This window comes from Spea bombifrons, chromosome 2 (assembly GCF_027358695.1).
Source record: "Spea bombifrons isolate aSpeBom1 chromosome 2, aSpeBom1.2.pri, whole genome shotgun sequence".
Classification (NCBI taxonomy): domain Eukaryota; kingdom Metazoa; phylum Chordata; class Amphibia; order Anura; family Pelobatidae; genus Spea; species Spea bombifrons.
In genome coordinates this window covers 95,511,906-95,532,296 of record NC_071088.1, presented here as the reverse complement: position 1 = coordinate 95,532,296, position 20,391 = coordinate 95,511,906, and positions in this window count along the sequence as shown.

The window sequence follows — 20,391 nt, the reverse complement described above, 5'->3', positions numbered from 1 at the left end:
CAGCTTACTTTGCATGACAGCCCCACTAAAGAAGAATGCGTTTAAAGTACTTTATGAGTACTTTAATAGGCCATCTTTGAGAATTGAAAAAGAAAATGTACTTACCTTATGTAGAAGCTGCAGATGCAGAGCTGCAGCTCCCCTCCTCTTCATTGGTTCAACAATTGAAGCATAAATTAGTGAAGCACCAATTTGTTGCAGGAAAGCCCTGCAATTGAAATATATAGGGACCCTTTCAATGTTTCTACAGGGGGGTCTCAATAGACCCCCACCTGTAGTGTCCGCTGAACCAGCGCTAGAGCTGACTGGCGGTAATTATATCACCTGCATTGGAGATTCCGCAGATCCCTCAAGCATTTGTAATGAGGACATCATGGAAATTTAAAGGCCAGTAGAAAGACCAGTGTGTTTAGAAACATTCCTCTCATCACTGATTTCCTATGTGTTTCAGCAGTGAAACTGTTGTTATGGATTGATGTACTGTATATTTGAAAATATACGTTATATATCTTGCTTAACCACTTAAGTACCAGAGATTTTTTCCTGTCTTTTTTGCTATGTCTCTCTTCAACCCTTATTTCCCTCTTTCTCATTTAGTGAATCCACACAACTTATATCTTCTTTTATTGTGTGGCAAGCATTTTTGGAAACCATATTCATAATTGTTAGACACTATTTGTATAAATAAAATTTACTGATATATAAATTATAGACAGCTGGTGTTATTGAGAAATTATTGAGTCAGCAACAGCGGTTACCCCACAATTTCAGCTTAATGTGACCGTTTTTAACCCTTGGCGTACCAGGTACATCATTAGTCCTTTATGGACATCATTTCATGACATACCTGGCACGTCATTGGTCACAAAGAAGTTAAAGAAATGCTTTCTACAATATAACACTATTGGCATAATCTCTTCAATACTCTATACTGCTTGCCAAGTAGTTCACAAGCAGTAAGCAGCTCTGTAAACCACAGTAATCCATCAAAGACATAATGGATTAGTATACTTGGTGGCTTAGTTTACTAACATACTAGTTACTTTATATTTAAACCCATTTTAAGGGACAGCTCAACCCTACCAATAGCCAAGCTCATTAGGATCATTCCTGGACCATTCACTGCTGTTGGTTTAACAACATGAAGGTTTATCAAACATTCTGCTATAAACACAGAAAAAAAATCACCAGTGAATATCTCATTTCTATCGTAGACCCTGACTACTCAGGACAACTCAGAAAAGGGCCTAAGTAGCTTAACAAATATTGATTTGCCAACTGGATGCATTCCTATCAGTCCTAATTCTGTTAAGAATCCTCAGTTGGTAAACAGACACTATATTTTGCATTTCTCCCTAAGTATTTGCCTCATTGAATCCCTTAATCAAATAAATAGTGTCTAGTAAGGGTGATTGGAAAAACATTAATATTTGAACAATCAAGAATATCAATATGGATCACATCACTCATCCACAATGCTCTTGTCTGGTTCTCCCAGATTTCTGGTAACTGGTAAACTAAAGTTATTTCACCATTTTGTACGTCTTTGCACCTTGCCTTAAACATCTATTTTTTACTGCTTTCAGGGGAGGGCTTCAATGTTCTACCTAGTAGAGGATAACGCTATGGTTATGCAGATCCTCGTCCACCAGGGTTTATCCAAAACTCTTAGGCTCCTGTTTCAAGGCTAATGGATATGGTTTGACAGAGGGGAATCACATTTTCCTTCCACAGGTCTCTGCTTCCTGTATCGTTTCTTTGAAATTGGAATACGCTTGCTTTAGGGGATACAGAAAAGGTGCAACTGCAGCTTAAGACAAATAATTTGCTTCACATCAACACTTGGTAGGAGATTGAAAACGTAACAGACCCCCAACTGGTGAATAAACATCATTCTCTGTTTAGGTATTGAGCATTTTTCCCCTGCAGTCATTTCTTCCGTTAAGAACATCTTCCAGTGCAATAATGTACTCCTGTGACAGGTATTAATATTAAACCTCTAAAAGTCAAATATCAAAAACCACCAAGTGGAGAAGATCTGTCTCCAAACATTCACATTCTGTATTGGCCGTTGATATACTAGTATGAAATGTTCATACCCTCCGTGTATAACTTTTTATAATGAGAACCAACTCATTTAGTTATTTAGTGTTTTTTTTTCACATCCAAGTTTAATTCAATATTAACAATGTTTTGTTTGTTCATTGTGTTAAAGAAACCCTTCGGCCTATGAATTCCAGATACGTCTCCAGTGTGTTTTCTGCTTCCAGGAGGGGGAATTATTTCAATGGTCTAGGGTGGTCGCTTAGATGGGGATTGACTGTTTCTTGTGCAGGGGCTGGTTGTCTTCAGGCAGCCAGGACAGCTTCACCAGCCAAAAGGGCGGCCAGGTCAAACGCTACTGAGCTTGGTGCAATTACCAACGACAGAAGGAGAAATGTGCGCCCTCAACAGACCCCTTCCCTGTGTATATATATCGACTGTTCATTTATATATTTTTATAATTACTATTAAATACAAAATATAAATTAATTCCAGATTCAGTGTATTTTGTGTTTCCAGGAGAGGGAGGTTGGGTGTTTCACTAGTCAAGGGTGCAATAAGCTAATGTGGAGCTACCTCTCTAAACACAGTCCAAACAAAATTTACTGCAAAAGACAAAATAAGCCAGCACGTCTTCATATAAATGCAAAAATTATATTATTTACACATAAAACCATACCAGCTCAATATAGCACATAGACTGAATGTATATAGTAGAAAGCAGATTCCCATGAAATAATATTTTTGATGATTACTTGATTTACAATTCGGCTATTAATGTCAGCGTGTGAAATACTTTTTGAGTAGGGGTGCTAGGCAGCATAGATCCCTTTGTGGAAAATCTGCCCATTATATTCCCTGGCCTGTGGCAATTCTCTTATGCAGCCTCCTGTACTGAATATTTAAATCTTTATTTTGTCTGACAATCTAAGTAATATTTTCTCAGGGGATATTACTGTACTTGAGGAGTTTCATGCTTTGTTGTATTAGCAGAACACTGCTATGGCTATTGTTTCACATTTTACATCCCAGGAAGAAGAAGAAGATGAATCTCCCTCTCTCAGAAATAAGCGTCTGTAGCATTCGTCCCTGCAACATAAGTATAATTTTCATCTTCGTTTTCCATGTCTCTTGGGATATATGATATTGCTTATAGATGTAATGCATTTAGGGAAATGTGTTAACATGCTTGAGGGGGAACAATTGATTTGTCCCACTAATTTGGCAGGCAGTGGATTGAATCTGATCGTAAGATAATCGAGCAAGGCAAGGACAATATATATATATATGTATATCTGTATATATACAGGTGAAATTGTGAATAATAGTAATTCAAAGAAAATGTTATTTCTTTCAAGCTTGCCTCATTTGCTCCCTGAAGCCTCGTAATTAGACATGGTATTTTTCTATCCTTGTGCTAATGAGGGTTTGCTCCTTTTTATTAGCAGCCATGCATTTGGCTTTAATAAGAGCCCTTGGAACAGTAATAAAGATAAGACAGAGGGTGAGCACGATATATGTAAAGGGAGTTAAGTCTGCGGGGAGCCTCTTGTAGGCCAAGCTCCCTGCAGGACGTCCCTAACTTAGCGTTGTATCAGAGCTGTCACACGTATTACCTTCCAGCCCATTAAACCTCCTATAGGCTTGCCTAGCTTTAACTAATGAAGCGACATATCACCTCAGCTTGGCCTCTTCTATCTCTCCCTTTCAGCTATGTGAATAGCAAATAAAAGTTCACAGACTAATCGCGGCAAGTTTTTTTTCTGTTGTCCAAAAGATGTAAGCCTTTTTTTTTTTGCTAATTACTCACACAGTAATAGGACCAATAGTGTGGATAATTTTCCTAATCCTTCCTTTTGCTGTAGGAATATAATGTTTCGGCCTACCAACTAAATGCCTTATGATCCATCAGTTCTCATTATTTTCATTTACCCATCATCTGCTGATGATGTTCTGGAAAAAAAAAAATGTTTTGTAACGTTAAATAATTTGTTAAAAACGGCATATAAACTCTTATAGTACTTTTTTCAATAAATTCAGCCATTTTGAAATCCATTTGCTAATTACTCACACAGTAATAGGACCAATAGTATGGATAGTTTTTCTAATCCTTCCTTTTGCCCACGGTCTATCAGTTCTCATTATTTTCATTAACTCATTGTCTACTGATGATGCTCTGAATTTTTTTTTTGTAACGTTAAATAATTTGTTAAAATTGCATATAAACTCAATAAAATCCGCCATTTTAAAATCCAATTGCTACCAACAGTACATTATTTATGTATCTTTAGATAAGTTCATCATATTCATTCCTTCTTGCATTCATGAAATCAACTGTAGATGTGTTGTAATTGGGATCCTTTAAGAACAAAGGGAAAATATGTACACGGATGAGATTTGACATTTTATGAGATTTCAATTTGAGTGCCAATGTAGCATATGTCGTCTGTAATGTCAAAAGGACAGGGGTAACAAATACCAAAGTAAGAATGGAAGTGAACATTGAGGGACCACAAAGAAGAGCAGGGACTCCTTTGAAATGCAGGGAGGGAATGGGAATATGGAAGCCCCTCTAAGGACAGCAGGGGCATCCTCCTTAGATGGGATTACAATTGTCAGCTCTATTGTAAGGGTTTTATGGGTTAAAATAAAAAAATGTATATATGTTTAAAATTGATTTGTCAGACTTCATGGGGAGTCACCACTCATATCTATGTAGTCTATTTGAATGTACCATCTTCTTTTAGAACCTTGTTGTCTGTATGTTTTGTTTTTAACGAACGATGAAACGTTCCATTTACGAGGCAGCAAAGTGATCTCACGCTCTTCTGCTCTTGCCTGTTTAAACATAATGTGTGTGTGTAATAATGTCATCGCAAATATTCTGTTCATAGAAAAACAGTTACTGAGGTCATCCATAAATTAAAGTAAATCAACAGCTTGAAATTCCAGTATGCAGAATGACAGAATAGCAGTCCTGTTTTACATAATGATCTAAACATGTTTTGCATTTGATGATAAATTATGAAATCCTGTATGTAATGAACTGACATTTTGCCCAAGTGTTTGCCCTACTGCTTACTTTTATGACATGAAATTGTGAGTTGTTTTGAACTTCAAGCCACAGCCTTCACAATAAATGGATTATGGCTTTTGGGTGATAACTGTATCTGTCATGGAATTAAAATTAAAATATAGCTAAGGCTATAAGGATTTTCATATTTACAAAGTACTAATACAGTTTCAAATTTAATACAGTGTATTAACCGCTCTGAACCTATTAATACCTCTATTTTTTAGTTCTCTTGAGAATTCACACTAGTAGAAAATTAAGGTGACAGTATATGAATTTGTATCACAAAGTCCCTAATTAACATTTTAATACAGTTAGGGAAATTTAACAGCCATGTGATAGGCATTAAAGTATCCTGAATCTAAGGCTAGCATCTTTTGACCCGGGGCAGGCAAAGCCAAGTGGCCCAATCGGCCCCTTGCTACCTTGGTAACATACACACTGGCACAAATTTTACACACTCTCACACTAACACACACACTCATGCTCAAACATATATACACTAACACACACACATTTACTTATGCACATTCATGCTTACACACATTTACATATACACACTCATGCTAACACACACTTATACACATACACATTCATGCCAACAGACACACATACCCATGCTAACACACACTTACACATGCAATCATGCTCACGCTCATGCTAACAAACACATATACACTCATGCTTACATACATACACACAATTCACATGCACATTCACTGTAACATACATGCATGCATACTCACTCCAACTTCCCTGAGGCTTCTTTGTCACACAGTGTGTGCTTGCAACTGCACTTTTTAGTTGTTTTTTTTTTTTAGTAGGCCTGTCCAAGTCGAACTGGCTCTTTCATGAGAGCTTTTGGAGTGGCCCAGGGGGCAATTGCCCCTGTGCCCCCAGCCCACCCCTGATCTAAGACAAAACCAAGGACTGGTTAAGGTTTGAATTTTTAAACTGACAGACTATATGGGCCAAATGGTTCTTATCCGCCATCAAATTTAATGTGTCTATTTCATTATAGATTTACACCTTTTTCTCACTAGACTAGCAAGGATTGCTTCCTCTGAGACAAACGTTGGAAGGAAACTGATGAAGGACCCACAATTATATTGATATGTGTTGCTTTTGCTATTTAATGAGCATCAGAAAATATTGTATTTTTGTCCAAACAAGTTTGTGATAACTTTCAGTAGACCGCCATTCATAAAGTAAAGTGTAGAGTCACTTAACCTTTCAAGACCTGAGAGGTCTTTCTCTAGTTTAAATTGGTAAAAAGTCATTTTTTATATTTTATTAGCATAGGGATATTTATTAAACTGCAAAATGTACATAATGATAAATAAACTCTTGGAGCCGCTGTCTCTATCTGGTAGGACCATACCCTTCAAGCTTTGAAAGATCACATGCAGATATTGCCTCTGTTCACAATATAATGCATGTGTTGGATAGATTTCTAAAAGAAAAATTAAATTCTAGCATGGCATTTTTACACAAATTTAAGATTTAGCATTTGTTTCTATACTAATTAACTAGCCACCCTGAAAAGTAATGCCAACAGCATCTTAACATTTATTAACAAGGTTGACCTTCAGAATTAGTCGACTAAATGTTTCTTTTATGTCCAAAGTGAATGTTAAAACGTTGTATATAATTACAAGGGTCCTTAAGGAGCGAACAATGTGGAAAACATTTATGGGACCAAAACACAGTCCCAAGAGAGAAAGGCGAGGGATATAACGAGTCTGCAACTTCTGCCCCACCGACTTTCAATGGTGAAATCTTCTTTACAAATAAAGGCATTCATGAAGTCTAGTGGATTCTAAGTAGCAAGTTTTTATTTTAAATATACTTTAAAGCCTCTTCTGGACAGATTATCTCTGTTGTGTTTAATATTGAAGCTGGATTAACCCCTGAGAATCTCTCTATTGTTCCTCTTCATTACAGTTATCCCCCTGTCTCCCATGATGTTTCCCTTTCAGTGGACAAAATGGTACAAAGTTTAATCCTTGATTAGCTTCTGCACCAGCGGAGACCTGTTTGGCCTTCATCTCTGAAAGCTGATTCAGATGCCTAAAACAAACAAGCTGTCTGAATATATAACTCTGTAGACACTGAGGCAAAAGGTGCAAATAGGGAAGGTCTGTAGTCTTAGCACAGAAATTACTATGACATCACTGAAATGAGTCAACAGCTTGTCAAAGCAACATTTTCTAGTGACTTCACCCACTGTTCTTTCCATTACAGCTGTAGTACAGCTTGATGAATACAGACATAATCTGAATAATTACTAGTCTAAAATAAATCTGTGTTTTCTGATAATTACATAAATGCAGTATGTTTTGCCAAAGTCCACATTAGCAAGGAACATTGGTAGCCATGCAAGCCAACAAAAATGTGACACAGTCTTCAGACATGCAAAACTGAAGTACAGAGAGGAAGTATACTGCTGATCATATAGCTGTTTTCATGGAAAACAAAGACATTTCTAGCTGTAACATAATTGCAACGGGTTTTCTAATGATCAATTAGCCTTTTAAACTTAAGTTTGTATTAGCGAACCCAAAGTGCCATTGGAACACAGGAGTGATGGTTGCTGATAAAGGGCCTCTGTACACCTACGAAAATATTCCATTACAAATCAGCTGTTTCCAGCTACCATGTCATTTACAACATTAACAGCGTCTGCGCTGTATTTCTGACCCATTCAATGTTATTTTTAATGCTTTTCCTTCAGAAACAAGGACACTTCTAAGTTACCGCAAACTTTTAAACACACACACACATATATATATATATATATATATATATATATATATATATATATATATATATATATATTCACAAAACAGCCCCAAACAACTAAAATCCGGCTGCTTACTATTGCAATGCAATAAAACATAATTGCTAAGGCAAGAACAAAAATGCCTATGCAGATATGTAAAAATGACAACAAATTTGAAACTGTCTTATATTTTGACAATAATCAGCATCGTCACCTTAAAGCAGAAAAATATCATCTGTGGATCTATATAAATAACTGTCTAGCTAAATCACTGCTGATTCTGTACAATAAATCCTAACGCTTTAATAACCATGAAGCTATTAAAAAATATTTGGTCTCTATCTGCAGAATATGTTTATGGTTTAGCAATATGTTTTAGTGGTAGACTCCAATAACTGTTATATGAGATGTTCTGGTACATACTAAGAGCACAGCTTGTCAACATATTCAGTTATGTATATCCCTCGCATCTTTAAGTTCCCTCACTGTATTAACCTCTATCTCTAATAATGAAAGTATGTTATGCTTTGCTGCCACTACAAAACTAACTTACATTTAAGCCACTAGTTTTCGTCTATTACTTCTAGTTCTTCCATTTTTAGCCTTTGAAATATTCAACTTCAAACTGTACATATTGCACACCCTAAAGGGTGCTAACAGAGTTAAAATCTGTTTAAGTAAAAATGGACATATTAGAAATCATCTATGAATAAATAATAACTGTAACAAGCCTTCATCAAAAGAAGCAAGTCTATTGTTTGAGTGTAGATTGGGTTGTTTCCAAGAGACAATCCACCCTTAAGATGGATTGCTGATTGCCAAATAGGGAATCTGCTTATCAAAAGGAAGTTCTCTTGAATTTAGCCCTATAATTCAAAGGAGTCTAAAATAAAACTGTAATATGAAGCAATAAAAGAGTGACGGAAGGGAGGAGGCACGAAATGAGTGACCAAAAATGAGTAATCTGAAATATATACATGATAGAAATAAATGCTGCCAACAATTGACAACTGAAACTTACTAAGACGGTACAAGAAAACTGGTCACTTTTCCCAAATTGTACATTTTATGGTTCACTTTACTTAATAAATACAATAAACAGTATATATATATTTATCAAAACCCCACCTATAGCACATACACGATTTAGAGTTATATTAATATTGCTTTAGGCCACATACAGTTGTTTCTGATGACCTAGACATTGAAAAGCCTCTGGCTGTTATAGCTTTCCTTTTGTAATTTGGTCTTGGTTGAAGATGGAAACACTGAGGATGTTCAACCTGAGGCTAATAAACTCTTGCCAGTAGAAAATAGTAATAAATCCCACTGGACCTGTCTTTGTGGCTAGTGGAGGACACCCAGAATCCATTAGCGCAAACCAATAGGAAAACCCCTAAGGCAGAGGATACATTAATGTTTTTGATCAAACTTTCAGAGTTGAGGCAAGGAACACGACATCTAAGATGAAAACTGAAGTGCCAAATGAAGTCAATTCATAGGAAGAACGAAAGGGGACATTCAAAATGGATAGTATGCGAAAGCAGTCTGGTTTGCTGCCATGGTTACTAAACACATAATATATATAAAAAAACATTAATTTAAACACACACTAAAACATGGACCAGAGACAGATTGAAGGCAAGTTATAAGAGTCAGACTCATAAGGTTTCCTGGTGTAATTGCTGCCTCAGACACTCATTGCAAAGATTCATTACTTTTTAACGAAGCTCTTCTGGCTGATAAATCTATATATGGGGAAATGTAATTCAAACCCAAGTATATTAGCCTGTAAAAGTTAATAAACTCCCATAAAATACAGGAATTGGACTAATTTTACGCTGTAACATATATTGTGGTATAGGCTTTTCAGTAAATAAATCCTAAACATTTGATCCTTGTACTAAGTTTTACTATTTAACTGACCTGGTGCAAAAAGAGGGATGATTAGCAGATGAGTCGATACATTATGTGAAAAGGGTCCTGCTTGCAAACTTTGATATGGGTAGAAAACAATATAGGCAGGCATCCAAGTCTACATGATAATGGTAACTAGAGATGGCTAAAAACATGCAAAAATATATATCTAGGCGGTTTCAACAAAACTCTATAAAATTCAAGGCTACATTAGTGTTGCTCTAAAAAATATTTTTTTCTTAATATAGGGTCAAACTTTATAAACATGAGAGCTATGAATAAAATCCAGTCATAGTTGCATGTATCCAAAGTTTTTAATTCATTTCTGTTTCAGTAAGAATGTTCATGGATGTGAACTGCCTAAAGTACCCCATATTTGGTCTATTCGCATCAGAAGAAGAGACTTTTGAAAGCATATGTGATTCTTATCAGGAAACAAACAAGGGATGGAAAACATATCAACATGATTTTTCTTCCCTATTAAGAAAGGAGTTATGACAATAAAAGTAAGCGGGCACAGACCTGCCATAGATCATATAGAGGAAATACCCTGTGGACCACTGGGCCTGGGACCATTTTTCAGCAGTAAAGTGCATGTCAGGCCCAAACTAGCTATCTGGCACACCAGGCATTTGTCCAGGGAGCCAATGGCCAATAAGGCTGCACACTTACTGACACTGCTGCTCCAGCGGCAGAGAGGGTCTTGTAGTGTGCTTGCCGTTGGCTAGGTATGTGCAGGTGGTTAGAAAAACATAATCTGATGCCACGCATATCTAGCCGGCAGCCACGCTTAGTCAGTGGTCTTAAAATGCCAGAGCCGCTTAATTATCCCAAGTCTGGCCATTTAGTCATGTAAAATGTAGGCTCATGAACTTTAAATGTTCAATGCCTTTTTTTAGTCTGAACCACAAGGAAGCATGGATTGCTATTTGTTTTAATGGCATGACATTCACCATCCATTTAACTTGTAACTACTTGGATAAGATGGATGGCTCTGGGAGTAACCTGTATTTAACGGGTTAAAAATATGAAATAATAGAACAAAAAAAAATTTGTGCAGACAAAAACATTTCAAGATGTATCGGTGTACTGGAGACACAATTATAGGCAAAACCTTGCTTTTTTATCTTTCCCAGTGCATACCATTAAAAGACACCTGGCTTGTTTAGTCATGTTTGCCGTTATTGTTACAGCAAAAAACAGTGGACTGCTTGATATATAAGTGACAACCTTAAATGATCCTTTCACCAAAGCGAATCCTCTGTAGTTTAACAGGAAATCTAAGAGAAACAATCACTTTTAAATCTTTTAGGTGCACTTTACACTTGTTAAAGTTAGTATCTCAATGAAAACCATTTGTTTAGACTCAACTATAGGTTACCATTAGCCCCCTTTGGTACTAGGCTGCCACATAACAGCAAGGAGCAGACATCAACGAACTTTGCAGCTGGATATCATTCCAGATTTGCTCTAAATGGTTTTGTTGATCATTAGTCACCGACCAAGTTTCTAATGTAGACCCTTTAATGACCAAGTATATTTTGTACAGTAACGCCAGACCAGATTTTTTCTGGGATCTTTGCCATGTTGTATAATTCACTTTTTAGTGAATTAAACTTTCTACTTCGGGTGGATCCCCAGACATAGGGGATAAAAGCCCAGTTGCAGCCACAGCAAAATAATATAGCAAACGGGGAAAGGAGCACTCAGGGGTCTTGAAAACAATAGAAATCCTAGAAATGGAAATTAAAAATATGTAATTTCTTAGATTTCTCTATTTCTACATCAGTTTAATCACGAGTTAGTCATTTAAATACTTTCCAACTAGAGGAGTTTCCAGTTGATCGATCAGGCATGTTCCCTTTAAATAGTTATTGTCTAGCATTGATTTTTTGAACCACTTTCATGTTTCTCTATACTCTTTATCTTTGAATTGTTTAAGTGATACAATGGAGACATTTGGGTCATTGTAGGAAAATCAAGGAGTGGGAAGCAATGAACAATAGGGTTCATTACAATTAATGCAAAAAGCATCCACATTTTCAAAGGGTACTAAAACCATTATCAATCTGGTTTAGGTAACTTCAATGGGGCCCTAGGCATCCCTATCAACAAAGTATGCATATTAAAGTATGGTATACTATTTGAAAATAGTTTAATATGCTGAAGCTGCAGCTCCAGAACCACAATGCACCAACCCTTCCCAAGTCTTGTTTTCACCCCACTTTTGGCTGCTTGAAGCAGCCAATCAGCGGCAGGAAAGCATCCCGGCTGAAGTCAATGGGGCAGCATTGGAACACCTGACTGGTGATGAGCATAGCGCATGTAGGAGACAGGAGATGTTGTTCTGGACTACATATATACATATACATTTTGCGAAAATATACATTTTGCGAAAAATAACCTCTTCTCACTTAGAATAGTTACTTCTAGTCTAATGACTGGGCAAAGTCTGACGTCAGGCAGCCACACATGTTTTAACCGACTCTTTAGGACATATAATGCATGTTAATAGTATTTGGATGTTTGTTTTTTCTTGTGGGATTTTTTTCCCTTTTCTGGCAGAACAAAATTCGTGTTTTGAGGTAAATTCAAGAATGAGTGATAAGTGAGGTCTGTCAAAATGGCATGGTCATTTTTCTCAATAATTTGAATCACTGTCAGGAAGTCTCATTTTCTCATCATACACAGCATTGCTGACCTCAGCAGGCTATACCTTTGTTTCTTTAACAGAGAAAACATTTTGTACCAAAAAAATTTGATTTGATTTTACCTGTTAATCTTTTAGTTTATGCTTTTCTAATTTTAGGTATCATGCTGTATTTTTAACAGGTGATAGACTTCATAGAAATATCAGTGTATTAGAACCACAATATGCATATAGGCCTTTATTATAAGCATTTACAAAATTGCCATTATCCATATTCACAAAAAGCAATACCAACTATAGCATGTTGCTGGGGCTAGATAAAGATCGATCTCTTCTCAGATTATGTTTGAAGGAATATGAATTCAATATTACATATGCATGTTGTGGTAACAGAGTAATAATACAGCAAAAAGGTGTCTAAGGAAATATAAACATACATAGGAACTTCCTAGGGCAGGGGCGTCCAACCTGCAGCCCTCCAGCTGCTGCAGGACTACATCTCCCATCCTCCTCAGCCAGCCCCTTAGCTGAAAGAGCATTATCGGAGAAGTAGTCCTGCAGCAGCTGGAGGGCCGCAGGTTGGACGCCCCTGTCCTAGGGCATGCTACCCGGACCTCTCCCTCTTCTAAGGGAGCGGGTTTTACATTGGGGTGAGACTAGCTACAAAGAGCCTTTAGTGGGAGTAAACTGGGTGGAAAGCTGGGAGATGTAGGTGGGGATTAGACACAAAATAGAGAGTGGTCATGGTCACATACTGCTCCATTTGCTGGAGAAGGAAAAAAATAAACTGGAGGCCCAGGGAAGCAAGGGTTTATCTGGAGACTCCGGGTCAAACACAGAGAGTTTTGAAGTATAAATAAAGCAGCTGTTATTAGGACATAGATGTTTTTTTTCTTATAACAATACCACTATAAGTCTAATGATTTATTTTGTGGACTATGCTGTTGAGTTTCCTTGCAGATAATTTTACCCAAGAAGAACTATGGTGTGTTAAGGCTGTTTGGTGATAATTTTATTGGAACATTGCCAGGGAAATATAGAAAGTGGTGAAAGAAAGGAAACACTTTTCTGCTTTACATAGAAGATTGAGTGGGGAAAATGGACAACCTTGAAGAATTACTGAATTGCAGACAAGCTACAACCTATTTGCTTTTACATAGCATTCTCGTGAAGCCTAGTTTATTCATGTATAACACTATACAATAAAGGTCCTTGAATGGGGTTTCCTTTCAATTGGAAGAAGTAGTTGGGTTGTCCCCTGAACATGAATGTTTCTGCCAATGCTGTGAATTCCACCCGGAAACACTTTGATTCTTTTTGGTGATAATTTTAGTGTAATGTTTAATCATAGTAACTAAACTATTGGTACTCACTAGTAATACTAATGATGATGAATGCAGAGCACTGGCCAACAAGTAAGCCTGAACCTGAAATAGATTCCTGGGATGGCTTCAGCTTAACTGGAAGATCTGCAGTGTCTGGCACTCATAGGATCAGAATGTCACTATGATTGATCAGGGAGGGAATGAAAGTTTAATATGTTTGGGAATGCAAGCATGAATAAGAGCAGGGTGCCATGTGTACATATGCTAGTTTAGCTTCTTTGTCTGGCTTTCAGAGACTTTGGAATGGTAATGTGACTTGGTTATCTTTCAATTTATGGTATAAAATAATTTTTTAAAGTAGAAATGTCACGGTTCATTACAACATGTGAAAGTCTAGTATTGTACAGAAGAGCTGGGATTGACCATACAAGCAAAATGATGAGTATGCTGTTACTTGAAGATTTTTTTTTACCTTAAAATTTATAGCTAAATACATCCACCTGAGGGCTTATCTCCTTCGTTCTGCTTTTAAAATATACAAACTTTTGCAAGAGTCTATGTTGGATTTAAAGGATTATAATGCTAGAGAAGGACAATTGTATATGGGGTTATTTTAGAACTTGAGGAACTAGTGCAAAAAAAAAAAATAATTGGTGATTTCTTTGTTTCTTTTAAATTAATAGTTATATTAACAGTGGTGCAGGTATTCACAATGCCAAACGCTCTACAAGTTCTATCAGAATAGACTGTAAGCTCATTTGAGCAGGGCCCTCCTCACCTGTTATTTCTGTAAATCTAATTACGTTATATACTACTTGTTATATCCTGTTTACCCATTATACAGGGCTGTGGAATATGATGGCACTGTATATAAAACAATAACTAATAATAATAGCTGGGTATGTTTTATACGAGTCACTCACTAGCCATGCAGCCCCATGTCATTGCAGAATAGATCCCAATGTCATGGTTTAAATATAATTACGGTGCCGTAGAGTAAAAGGCTAGTTTCTCCAGATTACAGAGTGTGAAGCGACTCCTTTATAGTCTACACCATCTTAACAAAAAAAAGTCTTGCTTTGATTTAGATGAATAGAGAATATATTCAAGAGGAGACAAATTGGATGGGTTATTAGAGGGTTAATGTTTTGAAGACTCTCGGGGTCAGCTTATTTAGGAAATCCCAGTTATAGGAATATAACCCTGAACAATTTCCAAACACTGATGCTGATCTTATGTTGTTCTAAAAAGTTAGGAAATTAGGTTCCAAAGAACAATGCTGAAGTTTCCAATTTCCATCTTTTGCTTTATTCGAAAATCTTCTACATGCTTTTCTTGACTCATGCATTTATATTTATTAGGATTTCATTCTTCTTAAAGTTATTGCTCTTTCAACCTGTGCCATTTGGATTATAATATTTTTTTGTATCATTCTTTTATCGTAGAACTCACACTTCTCTCTAACTTTGACTCTTAGCTAATTGTTGATGGCTAAAACATGGACTAACAACACTAACTGCTTCTAATCTGTACATGTCTATGTGTTTGTTATACTATGAAGTCAGCATTCCAGGAAATAATTAGCTGGAAATGTTTATATGAATAATAAAATCAATACCTGGGAAAATATTAGCTTTAAAAATGCTTGTCGTGTTATAGAAGACAGTCAACTATGGTTCTGACTTCAGAAGCATTCCATTGACTTTAACTCATACATGGATGTAATGGGAATTTTAAGTTCAAGGAGCCATAATGATATCCACCCCCTATATATCTGACAAATTTCAGAATGTGTAAACCACTTAAATCAAGAGTTGATTTCATCTGTGCCTCATTGTCCATTTCACTATCCATAATGTTATGTATCAGTGATAAGGAGATTTAATTAACATGCAGGCAAAAAGACCACATTTACATTTCTAGAAGAACATTAAAAAATCACACAAAATTAGTTTTTACATTTTGAAGCAACTTTTAGACATCATAACCTATAGGTTATGAGCTATATAAAGAACAAATGTCTACAGCACTGGTTCCGAACCGAGTCACACTAATAGTGTAAGATTTAGTGATTACCATATTCTATTCCAATAGAGGGATTTAAAAACCCTAGACCTTTGGTGTGCTTTGGGGACTAAATCAGGAACCCCTGGTCTAAAGCACCAGTTTCTTGGTATACATCACTACCTACAATGTCAATGGTGCCAAATTTGATGTGAGCATCTTAATTGGAGATCCAAGTCCTATTATCTTGGTATACTACTCTTGTGTACCAATTTTCTACATTAGTGACAGAATGGGGGAAACGCTGCCAATGCTTAAATGTTTGTACTGTGTCTGAATGCAAGGTTTAGCAGGACCAACCACCAATGTCATCGGGACCTCCTACCTCCATCCTACAAGGGGGTTCTGGGTTGCCGGAGCCAAAAAGTTCCCAGGTATGATAATATCCATATGGTTATCCTGAATCTAGGATGAGACTAAAGACTGATTATGGTTTGAGTCTTTACAGCAGGGAAAACAGGCAAACAAGATGGGCCGAATGGTTCTATGTTGGATTATGATGGTGCATGAATATGAACGGTCATATGCCAGTGCTCCAAGTCACTTCTTGGATATTGCATGTCCCGTTTCAATAGTCCATGAAGGGAGTTGCAAACTCTTGATGGACATAAGAATGACAGACTCCAAAAGGGGCATAAAGTGTACAAACCAGTTGCCTTTCATGACCTGGTTCAGCTTCCATATCTGAATAAAACATAAACAATTGTAAGAGTTTTCCTTTCCAGAGAACTGCTTGGCGTATAATAACAAAATAAAAAAAGCTGAATGTTGTAACAAACAATGTCTAAACAGAGAATTGAATTCTCTTAAAGTCACCTTACAAGCCTAGTGCCGCTGTGATATTCAGTATATCCTACTGTAAAAGTACAATACACGGAAATAATAGTCTTTGTTTATGAGATGTTTTTCTATTAGCTGAGATTAATGTTTTCACTGATGTAGGAAAATATCCTCAGATGAAATGCTATGTAAATGGATTCTTGTATAAGTTGCCCTATTAACTGACTTGAATCTCATTTTGAGAAAGAAGTTAGCAATTAGCATTAGATGGTGCATTCTCACTCTATAAAACATTGTATGCATCAAATTATATCCCCTGATAAAACATTAAGTTAAAAACCGAATTACTTTTTACATTCAAAATGTTAAGTAGACATATTACTTGGTACTCATGATAATAAAAGTGAACTCATTATGGCAGTAATATTGGATAGTTAACATAAAACCAGTATATGTTTAAAAAAAAAGGAGTACATATTAACATTATCAGACATATAAATTACGAGCATACGACACTAGTTTGTTATTCACTGAAAATGTTATTATTTGGCAAAAAAATACAATCAATGTTATATTGAATGAGGGAGTTCCACGAGAAAATAAATATTTTTGTCAGTGTTGTATGCTGTAACGTTGTGTGGCGCTGAACATAGGTGGGTCAATAAACGCTATCTGCAGACATGGTGCTCGTCATTGAAGGTAGCCATGTGATATTTGAGTGACATGCCAGTCAGCTGATGGTTTATGGTAACACTAATGAAGTCCTGCTTATCTAAGGAAGTCCTTTCCATCATAGAAGGTCCTTGATTAAGACCAAGACATTTTACTCTTTTATAATGACGTGGTGTGTTGAGTAGGTTGGGTTGAGCTAGAAAACATAGATATAGATTAGATTTTGGGTGGAAACTATTAGTGTTGTGAAAGAGAATATGTTGCCATATTTGTAAAAAGCTGTTCCTAAACTCGCGCTAGCAATAAGAAAGGAAAAAAGGGTCCTTGATGCTGTCACAATAGTAGCGAGGATGGATAGTCTGGGACTCCAATTTTGGTAATTGCTACCTTAAACCGATGAGATTTGTAGTTAAAAAAAATAATATTTTCAGAGTCTGTCTGACTAATTAAGAAACAATGTATGCTGCAAACGAAAGGTGTTTTTGAAATTAGGTTAACGGTGATGATGTAATTTCCCATTTCTGTTTTAAAAATAGCACTGATATTTCAATTATCGCCGGACACGTATTTTATAGGATCGTTCTACCTGCAGTGTTTACTGTCACTAGATTAGGGAGGAATGACAAGGGAATAGTTATAAGCCGCAGTTTTCAGACAAAGGAAAGTTAACCATTTCGAGAGGCTTGACTTCAGCGTAGCAGTACGTGCGACTTATTTTCTTTTGCCTCTCGGGATGTTTAAAAAAAAAAAAAAATGCAAAGCCCAAAGACTTCCTGGAGGCTAATCCCTTTTCGGGGGTCACATGATTCTTTTGAGATTTCATCTGAAGACAGTTTTCCCAACAACAAAAGGTTCTGCTGTCTGTGATCTGGAGTAAATCCTGTGCTTTACTTTTAACAATGAGTGGAATGTCACTACAGCATGGTAGTTTGCTTAATACAATGGAAGTTGGTACAGACGGGGCTTGCAAGTGTCAAACAGCCTTTGTGGGAAAATTTATATTACTGCAACTGAGTCAACAAACAGTTTTGCATGCGAGGATGCTGATCTAATTGCTACATTATACAGACTTTCAGTATTTTCGGTCCTATTTTTCTTTTCTTATCTATACAGTGATAATGTGAAAATGGACTGATATGATAATCTAATGTAGGGTATGAAAACACCAGACTGGTATTGTTATCTGAGAAAAGAGCTAGTCCCAGGCTCAGATAATAAGGCTGGGTCTCCGTAAGCCCCATTGGTTATTGTTAAAATAAATAAATAAATAAAAATAAATAAATAAAAATTATATATATATATATATATATCTATATATCTATCTATATATATATATATATATATATATATTTATATTCATGATGTATTTTAAAGTACTCAGAAAGTACTTTAATATGCATTATTCTTTGGAATACCTCCCCGGGACATTAAACTGTCCCTTTAGTGGATTACTTAGACCCCTGGAGAACAAACATACGATTGGTTACCAGTCACTAATTTTACATCAGCAGGTGATCTTAGTCTCTAAAAGCTTTAACGCAGATAAGCCATATAGAAGAGGATACTGAGAGAAAATGGTTAAACCACCTGAAAAATCACCCCATTAAGTTGTGTTTAATAACATTTAATAATAATGTTTCCATTTAATTGTGTTTTAATGCTTGATAAATTTTAGATAGGAAAGTCTTTCATGTGCATAAAGCCCCTTTTGTTTGCTCTGCTTTGGTGTGTAGTTTAAGTGGCTTTAAGTGGAACATTTCTCCATAACTGCTTTTTTCATGACTCCTTTAAAGTCAGTGCAGAAACATATTGCAGAGCAGGAGCTATTCTTGGGCTTAAGTATTTTTTAAAGATCTGAAACCGAACTAGTTAGCAGGTTTGAGCCATCCCATAGTAAGCTGATTGGATTTTTAAATTAAAATTCAAGGACATTTTTTTATGTTTTATTTAAATAATACCAACATGTAAAGTGCTATGGAGAAGGAAGTGGATACCATATTTGGTGGAAATACAATAAGTGTAGATTATATTAATGTTTTTAAAAATAATAATAATACTAATAATAATGATACGGTATGTAAATCTTTGCACTCCGTTTGCTTTCCTACTAATTATTTCCTATGTAAAAAATGATTTATTGAAACATAGAACTTAACGGCAGATAAGAACCATTCGGCCCATCTAGTATTTCCATTTTCCCAATATAGTGACTCGAACCTTATTCAGCCCTTGATCTTGTCTTCAAGTTTAAATTCCCTCACTGTATTAGCCTCTACCGCTTCTGATGGGAGGCTGTTCCATTTATCTGCCACCCTCTCTGTAAATAAGTATTGCATTGTCCTTTTTATATTGTAAATTTAAAGCAGCAGGTCTTGTGTTTTTGGCTGTTCGTCACTTCCTGATTAATTCATTTATAATTCAGTAAACATTTATTTATTTTTTAAATGTTCTCTAGGGTTCCTGACTAGCCACAAAGGTATTGTTCTGTCCACCTCACAAATATTTTGGGGAAAATACAACCTTCAATAATGTGTTCAATTTATTTCTCATGACACAGGTCATGGGAAATCCTTTCCTGCACAAAGTACTGAAACCAAATGCTTTTTAGTAGCACAATGTTTATGCTTTCTGGGTTTTTTTAAAAAAAAAATGTATATCAGATTAGATGTTATCAATATTGTTTTGAATAGTGCATAAGCTTTTATGGTGACCACCAGCCTTGTAAGAAGTGAAGTGGTCTCAAGAGAAATGGGTTTAGTTATTTTAACAAACACCAAAGTGATTTGTCTATATCCCAAAAGTAAAAAGAAATAAACCCAACAGAGAATTTCAGCAGCCGTTTGTGATTTTAAACCTAGTTTTTTTCAGCATTAAGATAGATTTTGGGGGGTAAAAAAACTACAAAATACGCCTATCATATATATGCATTATTTATCTATAATTTTTATAATTCAAAAATAAATGCAAAAAAATGTATTTGTAATTGTCCATGGAAAATCATCTTTATATTTTGACCTACTAAGGACATCTTGACATTTTCGTATTAATCTAATTAAAAGAAAAGTTTAGATGTATAGAACTGAAT